The sequence below is a fragment of the Triticum aestivum genome, chromosome 6B (genome assembly GCF_018294505.1).
Source record: "Triticum aestivum cultivar Chinese Spring chromosome 6B, IWGSC CS RefSeq v2.1, whole genome shotgun sequence".
NCBI classification, from domain to species: Eukaryota; Viridiplantae; Streptophyta; class Magnoliopsida; order Poales; family Poaceae; genus Triticum; species Triticum aestivum.
In genome coordinates, this window is record NC_057810.1 from 123,328,057 (window position 1) to 123,349,158 (window position 21,102).

A 21,102-nucleotide genomic window follows, 5' to 3' on the forward strand; every position below is an offset into this window, starting at 1 on the left:
CGGTCTTTCTGAAGATCGATTTCCATAAGGCCTATGACACTGTTAGTTGGCCCTTCCTTCGGGAAGTTCTTCTGTGAAAAGGCTTCGATGACCGTTGGGTAACTCGGGTGATGCAGATGGTTTCGTGTGGGCGCACAGCCGTTAACATCAACGGGTAGATTGGTCCCTACTTCCCCACGTTCTGTGGGGTGAGACAGGGTGACCCTTTTTCCCCGTTCTTGTTTAATATGGTGGTTGATGCTCTTGCGTCCATCCTAGACAAGGCCAAGGCTGCTGGTCATATTCGTGGGATCACCCCTCACCTGACCGATGGCACTGGCATCTCCCTGCTCCAGTACGCTGACGACACCATCATCATGGTCGAAGGCTCGGATGCGGACAACGCTAGTCTGAAATTACTCCTCCTCTGCTTCCAGCAAATGTCTGGTCTCAAGATCACCTTCGACAAAAGCGATGTGATGGTGATGGGCTACTCTCCGGCTGAGGCCCTCGGCATTGCCAACCGCCTCAACTGCCGCCTAGGCTCCTTCCCAACGACATACTTGGGAACGCCCATTAGTGACTGCCGGCTCACTATGGCGGACCTTCGCCCTACGGTCTCCAAGTTGCAAACGCGAATGGAGCCGTGGCAAGGTCGATGGCTCTCGAAGGCGGCCCGGACAATCCTCATCAACTCCTCGCTCTCTAGTCTCCTCATATTCCGTATGAGCTTCTACAGTCTCCATGAGACCCTCCATCACGAGATTGCTATAATTCAATCTCGCTTCTATTGGGCGGGAGACAATAACAGGCAGACGTATCATATGGTTAGTTGGCCCAACATCTGCAAACCTCGGGACCAGGGAGGCCTTGGCATCATGTGCTCTAAGCGCATGAAGATTGCCCTCCTTTCTCGTTGGCTCTGGCGCATCTCTCAGGGACATGGCGGTCTGTGGTTAGACATCATCCGGAACAAATACCTGCGTGGTCAACCGTTGGCCTTCTGCCAGCGGTCGGGCGGGTCTCAGTTCTGGCAGTCGGTCATCCAGCTGCTTCCCCTCCTCCGCATTGGGACCTCCATCTCGGTTGGTTCCGGAGCGGCGACCTTGTTCTGGTTTGACCGCTGGGCTGGGGACGCCCCCTTCGCTGCCCGCTTTCCCGACCTCTTCTTCATCGCAGTCGCCCCTACAATCTCAGTTCAGCGGGCCCTTATTGACTTAGGGCGCCTCGTGTTCCGAAGGCCATTTGGGCCTCCGAAAGTGGCCGCCTGGCATGATCTGCTTGATTGTATTGCGCTCCATGAACCGACTATCGATGTTGGCCCGGATGAGGTTCGGTGGCACCTTGAGCCTTCGGGACAATTCTCCACCAAGTCCCTCTATGCGGCTATCGCCCCCTCCTTCGCCCCTCCCCCCCTTCAGGCAGTTTGGTCCATTCGACTGCCCCTTAAAATCCGGATCTTCATGTGGCAGTGGATCCGCGGTCGGCTTCCGTCGGGTGTTGAGGTCCGCATGGCCCGGGCTCTGGCATCTGCCCCCTTTGTGATTCCCCCGAAGACTCGAACCACATTTTCTTCTCATGTGTGTCTGCGCAGTTCGTCTGGAGCTGCTTTAGGGAGGCAATTGGCGGGAATTGGTGCCACTCCAACTTCCTCGACCTCTTCGGCGAACTACAGGCCTCCCCGCCTCCATCTCGCCACATTAGGTGGCTTGAGATTGGGGTTCTCGCGTGGACGCTTTGGACCATTCACAATAAACTTGTGATTCAGCGCTCCCCTCTCCGACGCTCTACTGACGCCCTCTACAAATTGTCTGGTTACTTGCAGCTCTGGCGGCCGCTTAGCCGCCCTCGGGACCTGGGACGCCATCTCCGCCTTCATCACCGACCTCCGCTTGATGGCCGTCCGTCTGTCGCCGCCCCCTCCGCCGCCTCCTCCTGAGCCTGATTAGTCGTGTGTTGCTATCAGTCCAGCTCCGGCTACGGCCTTGGCCCTGGCTGAGCTGTCTTTTTATGTTGTGTTGCGTTTCTGGGCTTGTTGAGCTGTGCCCTCAGCAGAACCTCTGGACCTTATTTGTGCGACTTGAGTGTGTGCACTAGTAGAAAAAGGGTCAAACGTGAAGCACATTAGTGCCGGTTTGTATTTGAGCCGGCACAAATGTATACATTAGTGCCGGTTCGAACGGCTAGCCGGGCCGCTCTCATTAGTACCGGTTCGTGGCTAACCTTTAGCACCAGTTCGTGCCACGAACCGGTACTAATGAGAGTGGTGGCAGGATGTTGTCAGTCTGGGCCCCCTCCAGCACCTTTAGTACCGGTTCTTGGCACGAACCGGTACTAAAGGTCGTCCTACATAAACCCTTCGTCCACCCGAGCTCGCTCTGTTCTTTCCCTTTCCCCTCTCCTCTCTGTTCTTCCCCTCTTCCTCTCGAGCTCATCACACATTTTGCCCAAAATTTGTCAAGATTTGAAGGCCCCCATCCATTCAAATGATCACAAAGGTTAGCAACTTTGTCCTTTCATCTCTCATTGCTAGATTAGCTCTTGCAATGCTTTATATAGTTATTAATTTGTGAGTTCAGTAATTTGGGAGGAAATATATATATGTGCTAGTATTTGATTTATATGCAATTTGAGGTTAACATAACACTTAGTTTGCATATGTAGGTGTGGTTTACTTAGTGCCTTCTAAATCTCTGTCGTAACCACCGTCGATCGCCCGCATCGTCCCGTCGCCGGCACCACCTTGTGGTGAGCCTCTTGTTCATGAAATTTTATATAAAAAATTGATGTTTGTGTGATTTGGACATATAGTTACTCGTATAATAATTATCTTACCCGTACGTTATTTGTTATACATAGTGCCATGGTTTTGATATCCGTCCCCGTCGGCCCTCGTTCTTGTTATGATTCGGATGTGGTATATTCTCTTTTAAAACTATTTGTTGCATTTCGTGTTTATGACAAATTATGCCCATCAAGTTGACATAGATATTTTATCTAGGAGGTATGTGAACCGGAAATTCCAACCGACCCTATTGTCGAGAGGTTAAATTTAGTTGAAAGAGAAAACGAGTACTTGAAAGAAAAATTGAAAAGAATTGAGGGGGAGAAGATGGAATTAGAGTTGCATGTTGCCGATGTCGTCGATGATCACAAGATCAAGATGGAGAAAATGCGCTTGAAGATTAGAAAGATTAGAAAATATGACATCGATAGTGAGGCTTGGTATCATTATGCTGTTGGATCAATTGTTACCTTAGTTGCGATCTTGATCGCATTTGTTGTTGCATTTAAATGCTTTAGCTAGAGAGTTATTTGTTTGTTGCATTTAAGTGTTGTATGAACTTTATGTATGAACTTGTATTAATTTGGTCTATTCGGTGTTGTGTAATGAAGATGAGCCGGCAATGGATGTACGATGACCGATGCTCTCCCCAGTTCGTTGAGGGCGTGCATACTTTTCTGCTTGCGGCTGAGGCAAACAAGCGGGCGGATGGTTTTATGCCTTGTCCATGTGCTGGCTGTAAGAATGGTCGCAATTACTCTACGTCAAGAACCATTCACGTCCACCTGTTTGAGTCCGGTTTCATGCCCCACTATAATGTTTGGACCAAGCACGGAGAAAGAGGGGTTATGATGGAAGACAATGAAGAAGAAGAGGACGACGTCAGCTATCCTGGCCATGGGTTCCCTGAATACGATGATACAACAATGGGGGAAGAAGCTGAGCCGGTAATGCGGGAAGAAGCTGAGCCGGCAATGCGGGAAGAAGCTGAAGAAGAGGCATCAGATGAGCCCGTTGATGATCTAGGTCGGGCCATTGCCGATGCAAAGAGAAACTGCGCAAGTGATTTGGAGAAGAAGAAGTTGCAGCGCATGTTAGAGGATCACAAAAATATGTTGTACCCAAATTGCGTAGGTGACAAGAAAAAGCTGGGCACCACACTGGAATTGCTGCAATGGAAGGCAGAGAATGGTGTATCTGACAAGGGATTTGGAAAGTTGCTGGTAATGATAAAGGATATGCTTCCAAAGGACAATGAATTGCCCGAGAGTACGTACGAAGCAAAGAAGGATGTCTGCCCTCTAGGGTTAGAGGTGCATAAGATACATGCATGCCCTAATGATTGCATCCTCTACCGTGGTGAGTACGAGGATTTGAACGCTTGCCCGGTATGTGGTGCATTGCGCTATAAGATCAGCCGCGATGAGCATGGTGATGTCGAGGGCGAGCGCCCCAGGAAGAAGATTCCTGCCAAGGTGATGTGGTATTCTCCTATAATACCATGGTTGAAACGTTTGTTCCAAAACAAAGAGCATGCCAAGGCGATGCGATGGCACAGAGAAGACCGTAAGAAAGACGGAAAGTTGAGAGTACCCGCTGACGGGTCACAGTGGAGAAAAATCGAAAGAAAGTACGGGAAGGAGTTTGCAGATGACGCAAGGAGCGTATAGTTTGGTCTAAGCGCAGATGGCATTAATCCTTTTGGGGAGCAGAGCAGCAACCATAGCACCTGGTCTGTGACTCTATGTTTGTATAACCTTCCTCCTTGGTTGTGCATGAAGCGGAAGTTCATTATGATGCCAGTGCTCATCCAAGGCCCTAAACAACCCGACAAAGACATTGATGTGTACCTAAGGCCATTAGTTGAAGAACTCTTACAACTGTGGAATGGAACAGGTGTACGTGCATGGGATGAGCACAAACAGGAAGAATTTGACCTAAAGGCATTGCTGTTCGTGACCATCAATGATTGGCCTACTCTCAGTAACCTTTCAGGACAGACAAACAAGGGATACCACAGATGCATGCACTGTTTGGATGATACCGATAGTATATATTTGAATAGTTGTAAGAAGAATGTGTACCTGGGACATTGTCGATTTCTTCCGAGCAGGCATCCCGTAAGAAAGAAAGGCAAGCATTTCAAAGGTGAGGCGGATCACCGGACGAAGCCTCGCCACCGTACTGGTGTTGATGTACATGATATGGTCAAGGATTTGAAGGTGATATTTGGAAAGGGTCCTGGCGGACAACCTGTTCCAAAGGACGCTGACGGACGCGCACCCATGTGGAAGAAGAAATCTATATTTTGGGACCTGCCATATTGGAAAGACCTAGAGGTCCGCTCCGCAATCGACGTGATGCACGTGACGAAGAATCTTTGCGTGACTCTGCTTGGCTTCTTGGGCGTGTATGGGAAGACAAAAGATACACCTGAGGCACGGGAGGACCAGCAACATATGCACGGAGAAGACGGCATACATCAGGGTCATGCAAACTACGCTCTTACCAAAGAAGAGAAGGAAATCTTCATTGAATGCCTGCTCAGTATTAAGGTACCGTCTAGCTTCTCGTCGAATATAAAGGGAATAATAAACATGGCAGAGAAAAAGTTCCAGAACCTAAAGTCTCATGACTGCCACGTGATTATGACGCAACTGCTTCCGATTGCATTGAGGGGGCTTCTACCGGAAAACGTTCGATTAGCCATTGTGAAGCTATGTGCATTTCTCAATGCAATCTCTCAGAAGGTAATCGATCCAGAAACCATACCAAGGTTACAGAATGATTTGGTGCAATGTCTTGTCAGTTTCGAGTTGGTGTTCCCACCATCCTTCTTCAACATCATGACACACATCCTAGTTCACCTGTGCGAAGAGATTAACGTTTTGGGTCCTATATTTCTACACAATATGTTCCCCTTTGAGAGGTTCATGGGAGTCTTAAAGAAATATGTTCATAACCATGCTAGGCCAGAAGGAAACATCTCCAAGGGCCATCAAAATGAGGAGGTCATTGAGTTTTGTATTGACTTTATTCCTGACCTTAAGCCGATTGGTGTTCCTGAATCACGGCATAAGGGCAGACTGGATGGAAAAGGCACGCGAGGAGGGGAACAAATAATATGTATGGACGGACATTCTCTCACTGAAGCACACTACACAGTTCTACAGAATTCCGCCTTGGTGGCTCCGTATATGGATGAACACAAGAATTTGCTACGCTCCAAACACCCGGAGCGGTCTGATGACTGGATTACACGTGAACAAACCAGGAGTTTCGCCAGCTAGTTGCAGACACGTACCATGCATGACACCTCTATTGAAGATGACCTGTACTTGCTGTCCCAGTTACCATCTTCGAATATAATGACTTTCAAAGGGTACGAGATAAATGGTAATACATTTTACACGATCGCCCAAGATAAGAAGAGCACCAACCAAAACAGTGGTGTCCGCTTTGATGCAGAAACCAAGACGGGAAAGGAAACATATTATGGTTATATACAGGACATATGGGAACTTGACTATCGACGTGGTTTAAAGGTCCCTTTGTTTCGGTGCAAATGGATCAATATGACACGAGGCGGGGTAATGGAAGACCCGCAGTACGGAATGACAACAGTGGATCTCAACAATCTTGCGTATGCAGATGAACCAGTCGTCCTAGCCAATGATGTGGCACAGGTTTTCTATGTGAAGGACATGTCTACCAAGCCAAGAAAAAGAAAAGATAAGGAAGCGAATGCATCGTACGATGAGCCAAAGCGGCACATAGTTCTTTCTAGGAAGAGAAACATCGTGGGAGTGGATGACAAGACAAACAAGTCAGAAGATTATGAAAAGTTTGATGAAATTGCTCCATTCACAGTGAATATTGACCCGAGCATCCCGTTAAATGATGAAGATTTTCCATGGTTACGGCGCAAAGGGACACACGCGAAGAAAAAGTTTCACACCCAAAGATCTGGGATGTGATCGGCTTCACTAGCTATCATCACTTTCTTCTGTGTTTCGCACCGAGAGGGGAATCTCTATAATAGTTAGGGTAGTTATGTGTTTTGGCATTTGAAACGCGAAGAAATTTTATGTGCAAACAAATTCACACTAATTTCAAATAATTCAAAATTTAAATTATTCAAATTTGTAAACTACGGGCACTAACAGAAAAAATAGCAGAAAAGAAAGAAAAACTATAGCTGAAAAGAAAAAAACTATATAAAAAAACTACTCAAAAATAAATAGAAGAAAATAAATATAGCAGAAAAGAAAAAACTACTCAGAAATAAATAGAAGAAAAAATAAAGCAGAAAAGAAAAAAAATATTTGCTATTTTTCAATCGTTTACAAAATGACAGTGAAATTGAAAATCACTACAAAATGAACTCTGAAAATGTTGAATTTTGGCAAACTAGATGAAAAACTACTCACAAATAAATAGAAGAAAATAAATATAATAGAAAAGAAAAAACTATACAAAAAACTACGCAAAAATAAATAGAAGAAAATAAAGCAGAAAAGAAGAAACTATAAAAAAAATTGGGGTGCTGCCCTGTGGGCCTGATAGGCCACAGGTGTGTAATTACAGGCCTTAAAGGCCCAACAGACTCACAGGGCAGTGCGCAGAGTTTAGGCCCACAAGCCTGCTAGCTATATAGAGGAGTTCAAAGTGGTAGCCGTGGCTGGGTTTATAAGCTGCCCTTCGCCCGGCGAGGTGGGACTAAACTTTGGGGTGGCAGCGCGACCCCTTTAGTACCGGGCCGTGGCACAAACCGGTACTAAAGGGGGGGCCTTTAGTACCGGTTTGTGCCACCACCCGGTACTAAAGGGGGTCGCTTCCCGCCGCTTGGCCTGGCCAAAACAGGCCTTTAGTACCGGTTGGTGGCTCCAACCGGTACTAAAGGTGCCTTCTATATATACTCGACTTACGAAATTTTCATTCTTCCTCTGTTTTCGTCGTCTCCGTCGCCTTCGCCGCCCCCGTCCCCATCGCCGCCCTCGTCTCCGTCGCCGCCCCCGTCCCCGTCGCCGCCGTCGTCTCCGTCGCCGCCCCGGGCCCGCCCCGTCCCCGTCGCCGCCCCCGTCCCCGTCGCCGCCCTCGTCTCCGTCGCCACCCCCGTCCCCGTCGCCGCCGTCGCCTCACCGTCGCCGTCGCCCCGCTGTGAGCTCTCCCCCTCTAACCTCTCTCCCTCGCCCCCAGCGGCCACCATGGGCGCCACCCCTCCCGGCCCCGAGCACACACACACACAAGCATGAATTAGTATATAATTTAGATTATTTAGATTATTATTGTTTTAGTTATCAAAACACACACACACACACAAGCATGAATTAGTATATAATTTAGATTATTTAGATTATTATTGTTTTAGTTATCAAATTTTTTTATATGGAAATTAGTGTTTAATTAGTGTTTAATTAGTATGGAAACTTTTTATGTTTAATTAGTATATAATTTAGATTATTATTATTAGTATATAATTAGTGTTTAATTAGTATGGAATTTTTTTATATAATGTTGTTTTTCAGTTTTTTAATGGATGTATAGAAGTTGTGCTTTCTGTTTTTAGTGTTAGATGCTTAATTAGTATGAAATAGTATATAGATTTTTGAAATAGCAGAAATGTTAGAAATTTTAGTTATCAAAATCCAATCATTAAAAAAATATTACTTTTTGCGGGCATATAGCTAGTATTTGTTCTCGACGATGCCCGGCCCGCATCCTCGCCGTCGACCCGTCCGCGACGACGTCCAACCGACCCATGTCCGGGACTGGGCTCCGCCAGGCTGGCACTGGGAGGTGCTGCACGCCGCTTGATGAGGAACCCGGCCCCGGGTCCCGTCGTCGACCCTGATCTCGTTTGGTGGCGTTCGCGTGGGCCAGTTTCAGTGCCGAAGGACCCGGCCCCGCCGGAGGTGGTACGTCGCCGTGTCAGGGAGGAGGACGAGCACGTCCATCGCTACATGGTTGCGTTAGAGGGCGGCAGGTTCTCCAATACCTGGCAGTATCTTCGGGGATCTCACTTCAGCTATGATCCTGTGAGGGTTCCTTCTCTTTGGGTGTCCACCTCCCGCGCCGCAGGAACCGCGAGTGTCCTAGATTCTTCTGTAGTATTCGATCTTTAATTAGCTAGCCAGTGATGTACTATTCAATATTATATATTATTCAGACGATGTATTCGAGATTATATCTATTATTCTAGACGAAGTATTCGAGATTATATCTATTATTCAAGATGATGTAATTTGTATACTAAATTGTTTTATATTTCTTTTGAATTAGTTAAATAAAAGCTATGGCAGACAATACCGACAGAGAGGGAGAACAGACCATGTTCGATATGATACGCGGGCCAGATGATGATTAGAATGAAGAAGATTATGACGGCTCCGAATTTCTAAACAACACCGGAGAGGGTGATATGATATTCGATCGCGACGACCGAATTGATGAAGTCATGAACTACGATTATGATGATGACGAAGAACATGTTGATCCTGAAACAACAAAGACCGGCGAGGTATATATATTTATATAAGCAGGTATCTGGTGATCATCACATGTTTTAAATGACTTGAAGATATATTAAGGAATCGATCTTTGTTCTTTCAGCCACCCGGATGGAGCAAATCTTCAGGCAAAAGGACGAAATGAGGCCCGAACAAAAAGTTGAAGGAGGGCGTAAAGTACAATATTGAGGCAGTCAGACCTAATGGCGAACCATTAGCGCCTAAGAAGATTGCGGACAAGTTCATTCGTCAGTGCGGAGTTCTTGTGAAGGACCAACTCCCGATCTCCCTTCAAGAATGGAGAGAGCCAGCAAAAGACAAAAGACAAAAAGGCAAAGAGGATGCTGCTCCACGTCCAGATGTTACTTTTGTCGACAAGAATCAAAAAGATCTGCTTTGGGATACTCTCATGGAACATTTCACCCTACCAGATCATTTCACAGAAGCAGATGTGCAGAAAGTCAAGGACGCTGCTCTTAGGAAGATGGCGGTTGCATTCAAGAACCACAAGAATCGTGAATGGGACAAGTACGTCAAGGGAGGAAGGAAGACTCCAGTATTCGAGGGAACACTAGAGAACCAACATGCTCATTGGGACGATTTCGTGAAATTCAAGGATTCGGAATTAGCTAAGGAACGGTCGAGAATAAACAAGAAGAATGCCGAAAAAAGGATAAGTTCCATAAGCTGGGGCCAGGTGGCTATGCGGTGGCAATGCCTAAGTGGATAAGTCTGAGAAAGAGGTGGAGGATGCAGGTGCCACTCCGGTTACTAAGAGCTGGCCCCCCAGGGTCAGGACTTGGTTCTATGCGCATGGGGGGGGGGAGTTGGACCCGAAGACAGGCAATGTTTCGACGAGGGCAAGTCTGAAGGGAGCCGACGATGCGATACTTGTTGCAATAGAAGAGGCACGATCGGGGGTGTTCCAGCCCAACAGAGAGAACGACGAGCTTACGGGTGCCCTGGGAAATCCTGAACACCCGGGAGAACACGAGGCAAGGGCGCTATTCCGTGGTATGAGGGGTTTTCAGACTGGAACACCGACTACAGAACCCGTGCGAGAAAGAAGATTGCGGAGGAGAAGAAGAGGAAGATGGAGGAGGAGCAGAGGAAGCGGGACTATGAACGCCTTCAAGGCCTAGAAGCAAGTCAAGCGGAATTGGTAGTCAAATTCCACCGGCAGCAGGAGCAGATCGACTCACTTACCCAGCAAAGGGGGTCTCAGCAGCTGCAGCAGCTAGCGAATGATCCAGCATTGGATAGCACCGCCCCATCCATGCCGAGAACCAGCTGGGTTCTGCCCCGGACGACGCAATGCTGGGTAGATACCCCGTGGATGACATCACGGAGAACACTAGCTGCGAGCTACACGTCAAAATGAAGAACATATCCATGAAGGTGGCGGACGCCGTTGCTTTTACAAATCCCCCCGAGGCAACCTTCCATTGCAACCCGATTCCAGCGGGCTATGCTTGTGTCTTCGTTGATGAGGTGGTGGACCCATATTCGGAGCTAGAGCTTGACATTCCTGGAGGTGACGACGAGCACTTTCTCGGAGACGCCAACCATCGTATCATCCTATGGAAAAAGGATTGCATCATCTTTCGAAGGCCACCGACACCGCGTCAGCCGACTCCTCGTCGAAGTCCGCCACCGAGTCAGCAGTCTCCCGCTCTTGCAAGTCCACCAAGTCCGGCAAAGTGTCAGGCCACTCCTCCTCCAAGTCCGCCACAGCGTCAGACGTCCACTCCTCCTTCAAGTCCGGCACAACCTCAGGCCACTCCTCCTCCAAGTCCGGCACAGCTTCAGGAGGCCACTCCTCCTCGTCCAACTCAGCCCCGTCAGCCATCTCCGCTGCCTCAGCAATCGCAGAAGAGACACCCCGCAGCTATGGTGCATAGCGGTACGAGTCGAGGTAGTACATGAAGTATAGGCGGAGGCAAGCGATATAAATATGGTCCAAGCCTCACGCCTCTTCCGCAGAGGGCTTATGACATGTCCGAGGAGGAAATCGCAGCCATATCGAAGTCCGAGGTGGAAGCCCATTTTGCACCAAAACCGCCACCGCCACCAAGGGAGAAAGTGCCTGAGGAAACAATTGACCACTTCATTCGTATGGCTCAACCACCAGCTCCCAAGCCTGTTGACACAGACTATGAGCGCCACATCAGGAAGTTAAATCGAGCACGTCTATGTAAGGAGGCGAGCTCGGGATCGAGCAAACAAGAAGCAGCTGTCAAAAAATGCGGGAAAACCATTCCCCAGCTGGGAGAACAGGCGGCGCAATCGATCCCCTCGCTTGTTGTGCCAACAACACGTGACAGTACGCGCGCCCAATATTATTGTGGGCAAACAGTTTACGTTCCTGAGGTGGGCAATATGGTAATAACGGAGGAGCATATAATGCAGGCTGAAGTTCTCAAAATCACTGTTGGACAACTCCTCGAGATCGAGCCCATGCCTGTGCTTAGAGAGGATGAAATAAAACGGAAATATGTCCGGGGCCAACCTTTGGTCGAGCCAGACAAGGTCAAGAACCTCCCAACGAGAATGCATGAATTGCATCAATGGTACATGAACATTACCAAGATTTCCGATCGATTGTCCCTCATGGTGAATGTCAAGGAGGAGCATTACTACCATGAGAAAGTTGTGTCCATTGAGTATTATGAACTGTTTCAGTTATACAATCAAGACGCACTCGACAAATCTATCGTCAGTTGCTATTGTCTGTAAGTGATTTCTTTCTGTAATTTAAGTCTCAAGCTAGCTGTAGTGATCCTTTTGATCAATCATTACCTGTAATTATCCTCACTATATTCTTTTCTGTGGTATTATATGCAGGATGAAGATGTATGAAATGAGAAAAGGTGGACGCTATGGCATTGGGTTCATTGACCCAAACACCGTTAATGAATACACATGGAAAATAGATGCACGTCATCAAAAGGCCGTAGAGGACAACATGCTAGAGTTCTTGAAGCGCCTCAAATACAATGAAAATATACTACTTCCTTACAACTTCCAGTGAGTCACACTGTCTTGTACTACAAATTCTCTGTTTTTGCCTACTAGCTAGCTACATGTTTTTGCTTACATATGCCCGCTTAATTAAGACATGCAAACATGTGTGCATACAGATTTCACTGGGTCTTGTGTATCATTAAAGTTGACGTCGGAACAGTTGAAATACTGGACTCACTACTCAAAGAAAAAACTGACTATAACATCTTGTTTGGGATAGTCAACATGTAATTTCAATCATTATTAACTATATATCTCGGCCTATTTAGTTCGTCATTTCATGATATGAACTATTTAATAACCCCTTTATTCATTTTCTTTGTCGGCGGGCAGGGCTTGGGCAAGATTCATCAGCGTCACGGAAGGCGAATGGAAAGAAAAGCTTAAATGGGAAAGACCCAAGGTAAGTAATTAAGTAGTACTAGCTAGCTAGCTAGCTGCCATCTCTTTAATTATCATGCTTGATTAATTATTATCTGATCAAATTCCATTCTCGTAAAGGCCCTGAAGCAGGCGCAGGGGACTGATCTGTGTGCATTCTGCGTTTGCGAGAACATTCGCATGATGGCGTCCGAAAGGAGCAGATCTCAAAGACAGGAATGGATACGCTTGTCAAAACACTATTCACAATTTTTACACCATTATCGATATCTAGTCACACAACTAATACACATGCATATTGATCTCCTTCTTAACAGTTCAGAGAGGTGCGGGCGAAGCTCCTAGAAACGGAGCGCGTAGAAGCACTTCAAGAGGAAATAGCGGGATTTTTGCTCGACCAGGTCATAAATCCGAAGGGAGAATACTATTACCCGCTACCGCCCCCATCAAAACCACTTCCAATTGTCATCGTGTTCCGAAGGCACCAATTAGGCTAATGCCACTGGCTCCGAAGGCAACATGCATATGTAGGAGAAATTGTATATAGCTATACATGTGTGTATGTGTGAATTAATTAATACGATGGTCTGTGAGACATTTATATATATGCATAACATGTACAATGTGTAGTATCGTAAAATACCAGCAAACGAAAAAGAATTAAAATGAAAACACAAAATTAAATAAAAAAGAAATCATAAAACTAAAACCCCTCCAAACCTTATAGTACCGGTTGGTCTTACCAACCAGTACTAAAGAGCTCCAGGCCCCTGGAGCTGGCTCGTGCCACGTGGTTTCCCTTTAGCACCGGTTCGTGCTGAACCGGTAATAAGGGGGGGGGGCTTTAGTGCCGGTTATGGAACCGGCACTAAAGGGCCTTACGAACCGGTGCTATTGCCCGGTTCTGCACTAGTGGTGTGTTGAACTAGTCTTGTATGTGCTCCTGGCGGTTTGCTTTATTTATAAAGCGGGGCGAAAGCCTTTTTCGGTAAAGATGTTAGAAAGTCCTAGAATGAAGGATGAGCTGCCATTTGTTTAGTATGTGGGACTGACACATGTTAATTTCGTATTGCCTGTAAAGTAATGTGTGGAAAGATTACCACTACTGAGAATGAGTGACCACAACAATAGGCTGGAGCAACCAAATGCCATGTTATTACATCTTCGGTCATAAGCTGCCATGTACCAAACGACCTCATGATACAATGCAGTCAATCAAACGAATTAAGTGCAGAGCATTCTTTAGAGTTTGTATTATTTAGATCATAAATGCAAGGTGCTGGCTGCAGGCAACCAAACACGTCCGTATTTCTTTTCCAAGACTGAGCAACAAATCTTGCGAATGAAAGAGCACTGGCACCTCGTAATCAACATAATCCTATCGAATGGGAACCGTTAGAAACTCTAAAATAAATGTAAGAAAATATGACCACCAAGTCTAATACGCATACATTGCCACATGGTTCAAGGGGTGTTTGGTTCAGGGACTTTTTAGTCCCAGACACTAGAAAACCTAAAAAGTCCATAGGAATCAAACGGGAGGGACTTTTTCTACAAGGACTAAAAAAAGATTCTACTGGAGAGTTTTTTTTGATTAGTCCCTGGAACTAGAAAAAGTCCTAGGACTTCTAAACCAAACACCCCCTCAGTTGATTTCATCGAAGGAACCTGCCCATCTAAATTATTGCCATCCAACCGATGAAAAGGCCTTGGATATTTAACTGCATGACCTTCAAGAAATCAGTAAAAACAAGGGCAAGATGGGAAAAGAAAAGTGTGCTCGCTCACCGGTGACACGGGCGCCGAGTCCGAATTGGCAAAGGTTTGTTCGTCCCAACCCTCGTGACAACAATGGCATTCGGTTTCGAACTCGGGAAACTCCGGGAGGCCACACGCGTGCACGGTGCAATGGACATATAAGGGCAAGAGCGCTGTTCCAGACTCGATCCATCGCCGCACAGGCACACCCTAGACATCGATCGATCAATTGCAATCAGGCCGGCCGCCACTTTTCGGTCGTCGAAGTCCATCTCCGGCAACCCCGCCAGCATGTTCTGCCTGCTCGTGTCTTCGGAGCCGCTCCGCCGCGCGCTGCTCCTGCCCGAGTCCGAGCCGCCGAGCACAGCAAGCTACAGGGCGGCCGTCGTAGGCCCGTGTACCCCGCCGCTGGCCGTTTCTCGCCACGTCGCAGTGGATATCCCCGATGGTTACGTCGAGGTCGACGATTCGGACGTCTGCGAATCAGAGATGACGCAGCACATAAGCCCCGTGCGTAGGGTGCTCGTGAAGGCAGCGTTGGTTGCGTACACGGCGTTTGCCGCACCCGCCTTTCTGGGGACAGCGGCCAGGCGGAGCAGCAACTGGTTCCAGATGCTGCTGGTTGTGGTGCTGGTGGTTCTCACCTTCCTGTCGCTTTTCATGGCCACGTTGTGCGCCTTGGAAGACGAGGACAGGGAGAGGGAGGAACAAGGGGACGATGGCATCGACGTCCGCGGATTCGTAATGATTAACTGGCTCCAACAAGCGTGGAATAACGTGAAGATGTAATTAGGCACGAAGCCATTTTTTGGAACTTGTAGGAATGACAACAGTTGAGACTAGCATCTACAATGGAGAGTAATGTATATGTGTTGTCATGCAATACTTTATTTATTAGGTTATAGACTCATCTTGTCTTGTTATGTACTCCCTCCCTTTTGGTTTATAGGGCTCAAATCTCATTAACCAAGGTATTTTGTGAGTGGAGGAATATATCTCGTATTTTACAAAACTACCTCAATTAAACTCATGCATTAATTTGGATTAATTATAGTGCATGCATGCTTGGCCACTACTCCCTCCGTTCCTAAATATAGATCTTTGGAGAGATTACACTATGAACCACATACGGATGTATGTAGATGTATTTTAGAGTGTAGATTCATTCATTTTGCTCCGTATGTAGTCCATAGTGAAATCTCTACAAAGACTTACATTTAGGAACGGAGGGAGTAGATGAGTAGGTACATTACATGCATTGGTGTGTTCCTCTATAATTCTTGAATGCAAAGATTTAATGCGCATTGAAAACTAAAAATAAGTTAGAGATGAGCCATCTAAATTGAAAAAACAGAAAAGTTGAGATAAGCCTTGTAAACCGAAAAGAAGGGAGTATGATGTTACTCATAATACTTGGGGTTGTTTGGATAGCGAGGATTAGTGGGTTGTAGAAAAGAAGTTTTTAGCTCATTTTTAGGGAAACCGGTTTTACTATTCATTTTATGAAAAACGTGTTTACAGGAATCTTTGTTTGGGTAGCGAATTAATAAACTAAGGTCCTTAGATTTTTTTGTTTGGATAACAAACATTAGCTTTATTCTGCCTTGTCCATGACCTTCATCCTTGCTTTTCCATTGACGAGACATACAAGCTCGACAACATTACTACTGGAATCAGCTACTTTGCCATCTGCCAGTTCTAGCGGACGGCAAAGAAGCTCTTTGCCATCAGCTTCCAAAAGCGGACGGCAAAGAACTGGCTGATGACAAAGACCAAGTTTGCCATCAGCCAGTTCTTTGCCGTCGGCTAGCGGACGGCAAAGAGGAAGGGGCCCCACTGACGAGCTGCAAAAAAAAACCTAACGGGCCCCCTCTTTGCCGTCCGCTAGCGGACGACAAAGAGCAAGAAGGCGGACGGCAAAGGGTGGCGGACGGCAAAGAGGGAGGGCCCCACGTAACGTTAACGGGGCCGCGCCCCACCCCCCCTCTCTCTCTTTCTCTCCCACCTCTCGCCAGCCCCGTCGCACCACCCCGCCGCCGCCGCCCCAGCGCCCCCGCCCCGTCGCCCCACCACCCCGCCGCCGCCCTGGCGCCCCCCCGCCCCGCCGCCCCCGCCGCCCTGCCATCTGGGCGCCGCCACGCCCCGGCGCCCCGGCACCTCCGCGCCCCGCCGCCCCGGCCGGGCCCGGCGCTGCCGCCCCAGGCCGCCCCGCCCCCCTCCTCCGCCGCCCCGCCCCGCTCCTCCGCCGCCCCAGACCGCACCGCCCCCCTCCTCCACCCTGCAGGTGAGTCTCTTCTTCCTTTTTTTCCTTTTTTCTGTTTTTTTAGTTTTAGGTTTATGTTTAGTTTTAGGTTTATAGGTTTAGTTTTAGTTTAGCTTTAGGTTTAGATTTAGTTTTTTTCTTTTTCTGTTTTTTTAGTTTTAGGTTTAGGTTTAGTTTAGTTTTAGGAAAGAAGAAAAAGAGAAAAAGAGGAGATCAGGAGAAGAAGAAGAAGAGGAGGAGGAGAAGAAAAAAGAAGAAGAGGAAGAAGAAGAAGAAAAAAGAGGAGAGGAGGAGAAGAAGAAGAGGAAAAAGGAAAGGAGGAGGAGGAAGAAGAAGAAGAAGAAGAAGAAGAAGAAGAAGAAGAAGAAGAAGAAGAAGAAGAAGAAGGAAAAAAAGGAAGAAAAGGAAAAGGAGGAAGAAGAAGAAAAGGAAAAAAAACCGACCCGACACGGTACCCGGCACCCCGACACGACACCCCGACCCCGACCCCGAGACCCCGACCCCGACACCCCGACCCCGACCCCGACCCCGACACCCCGACCCCGACACCCCGACCCCGACCCCGACACCCCGACCCCGACCCCGACACCCCGACCCCGACTCGACACGGTACCCAGACCCCGACCCGGCACCCCGACACGACACCCCGACCCCGAGACCCCGACCCCGACCCCGAGACCCCGACCCCGACACCCCGACCCCGACCCCGACCCCGACCCCGACCCGACCCCGACCCCGACCCCGACCCGACACCCCGACCCCCCAAGCCTGACCCGACACCCCGACCCCGACCCCGACACCCCGACACCCTGACCCCGACACCACACCCCGACCCCGAAACAACACCCCGACACCGACACGGCACTACCCCGACATCGACACGACACCCTGACCCCCGACCCCAAAACAGCACCCCGACCCCGACACGGCACCCCGACACCGACAGGACACCCCGACCACCGACACCTCCCGAAAAGGTGTTCTTTGGCCTTCCAGAGGCCGACGGGGTCATATATTTGTGAATTATTAGTTAGGTCATATATTTTTCGATTTTGTTATGAAAAACATCATATATAATTGTGTTGATCGTGTAGTTTTAAATGTGCAGTTGTTTCATCGCTGCGAGGTTTGGTGTTCGACGACCTCGCCGTGCGTTTGACGAGCTCTGCCCCTTCGTTCGTGGGTGAGCACAAATGACAAGTCCTCCTCCCCCATTAATTATTTGATCTATTCCGATGAAACTTGATAGCTAGCTATATATGTGACTTGAATCATCAGTATGCGTAACCAATATGTGTCTCCCGTTCGAAAGCGTCATAGTTATAAATATGCATGCATTTGCATATTTATAACCTTGATTCTTTCGAATTGTCCAACGCTATCCATGGACAGCCTGAGTATGTGTAGATTGGGTTCGTTTTCCCATATGCTTTGCTCCGGATCCGACGCATATATTTCGTCAGTGCCTCCCCTGTTGTTCTCCGGGTACACATCCTCTCTGTTTATTGCAGAGACGTGTATCAGGAGAATAGCGGGGAGGTGCTGCCGAAATTTTGTGTCGGATCCGGAGCATAGCATGGGAAAATGAACCCAATCTACACATACACGAGTGGGATTAGGACCTATCATTACCTATTAGAGTGTAGGTTGCATGGACGTAATAAAATTGACAAAGTAGATCAACTGATGAATATATACATGGTGAATTACATATATAATTGTTGTGTGTCCAGTAGCTCTGAAAGTCAAGATGAGTGGCCGTGCTTGGATGTATACCGGTCACACTGGTCAGAACAAATGGAGCGCTGAATGGTTCACAAAAACTAAGGGGTTTGTGCAAGCCGCATTTGCAAATGGCCAAAAGAAAACCTGGTGCCCCTGTTTCTGGTGCGGCAATTGGGAAAATAAGACAGAGGCTGAAATGGGCAAACACCTGCAGAAGAGTGGTTTTACGCCCGATTATACGGTGTGGACATTTCATGGCGAGTCTGCCGAACGTGACCGAGCTGAGGTGGATCGTCGTCGCACCGACGAGCATGGTACCGGGATAGAAAACATGGTGCAAGGCTATGATGATGCTTGGGATTCGGACGAGGAGATGGAGGAATCTGCAAAGGCCTTCAATGAAATGTTGGAGTCTTCGAAACGTCCGCTCCACGAGCACACTGAGCTTTGTCAGTTGGATGCCATCTCACAAGTAATGGCTCTGAAGGCTCAGTTCAACTTGGGCAGAGAATGCTATGACGCAATTATGACAGTATTTGGACGCTTTCTACCCAAAGGCCATGTAATGCCTGCAAACTTGTACCAGTCGGACAAAATCCTCCGTGCACTGAAGATGCCCTATGAGAAGATACATGCCTGTGAGAAAGGATGTGCCTTATTTAGGCTTGACTATGCGGACTTGAACTATTGTCCCATTTGCAGGTTTTCCAGGTATATTGTGGTAGACAACGGTATGGGTGAGAAGACACAGACCAAAATCCCCGTTAGTGTTCTTCGGTATATGCCAATCGTACCAAGACTTCAACGTATTTTCATGGTCGAAGAGACGGCCAGACAAATGACATGGCACAAAACAGGCAAAAGAACCGAACTAGATGCAGATGGGAATCTGATGATGGTACACACATCGGATGGTGTTGCGTGGAAAAAGTTTGATGAATTACATGCTGACAAAGCAGCAGATCCGAGGCATCCTCGAGTCGGCATCAGCACGGATGGGTTCAGTGTGTTTGGTATGACGGCAGCCCAATACAGTTGTTGGCCCGTATTTGTCTTTCCACTCAATCTCCCCCCCCGGACAGATTATGCAAAGAAAGAACATTTTCCTGACGTTGATAATTCCAGGACCCAACTATCCGGGCAAAAATATGAATGTGTACATGCAGCCACTTAAGGACGAATTGCAAGAAGCCTGGGATAATGGGTTCAAGACATACGACGCCTTTAGCAAACGGAACTTCATAATGCGTGTCTGGTACATGTACTCGACGCATGACTTGCCGGCGTATGCGCTATTCGTTGGCTGGTGTGTGCATGGAAGGTTCCCGTGCCCCACATGCAAGGGAGCTCTTGAGTTTCGTTGGCTTCAGGCCTGTCGCAAGTTTTCTTGCTTCGACATGCATAGACAGTTCCTGGATCCTCGCCATAAGTTCAGGAAAGACAAGAAGAACTTTATCAGGGGTAGAGTTGTCAAAAAATCTGCACCACCTGCATTGACAGGCCAACAGACCCTGGATCAGTTAAACACTCTCGAGCCAGATCCACAATGTCCAGGGTACTTCGAGGGGTATAATACTAAGCACGCGTGGACTCACAAAACATGCTTATGGGATCTGCCTTACTTCAAAGACCTCCTTTGCCCACACAACATCGACGTGATGCACATTGAGAAGAATATCGCCGAGGCACTTTTTGGTACATTGTTTGGCATAGATGGGAAGTCAAAGGATAATACTAAGGCTAGAGTCGATCTGGAGGCGCTATGTGATAGGCCGTTACAAAACATGAAAGAACCGAAAGGAAAGCAGAACTGGACGAAGCCAAAGGCATGGTTCAATCTTGGAAGGCCAGTTATGAGGGAAATTCTCTTGCGGGTGCAACAGCAGTTGATGTTCCCCGATGGGTATGCAGCGAATCTAAAGAGGGGAGCGAATCTTGATAAACTGAAGATATTTGGTCTCAAGAGTCATGATTGGCACATATGGATTGAGCGGGTAATGCCGGTGATGTTGCGTGGCTTCATCCCTAAGGATGAATGGCTAGTACTGGCAGAACTCAGCTATTTCTTCCGTGTTCTTTGTGCGAAAGAACTATCGCCTGGCGTGCTAGAAGAAATGGAAGAGTTGGCGCCGGAGTTGATCTGCAAGTTAGAGAAGATCTTTCCACCGGGCTTCTTTAATCCAATGCAGCATTTGATTTTGCATCTCCCGACCGAGGCAAGATTGGGGGGGGGCCGTGCAAAATCGTTGGTGCTACCCAACTGAGAGGATGCAGAAGACGCTTCGAGAAAAATGTAAAAATAAACATAGAATTGAAGCATCGATGGCTGAGGCATTCATCACAGAGGAGGCGGCAAACTTCGTAACAGCGCACTACGAAGCCAAAAATCGTCATTTGCATAATCCGAAGCCTCGGTACAATGCTGACGAGCCTAAAAAGGGTGGATCCAACCTCAGCCTATTCAAAGGGAATCTCGCACCAGCTAGTGTTTCACATCCAGTATCTTTGGATAACGAAGAATGGCGGACCATTTCGTTGTATATCTTCAACAACCTGATAGATGTGCGGCCGTACATCGAGTAAGTTCTCGGTACATTGTTTCGCAACTTCTATTTCCTTTGAACTACTCTTATTCCTGGATATGTCATACAGTCGATACGTCGCCATATTCTCATATG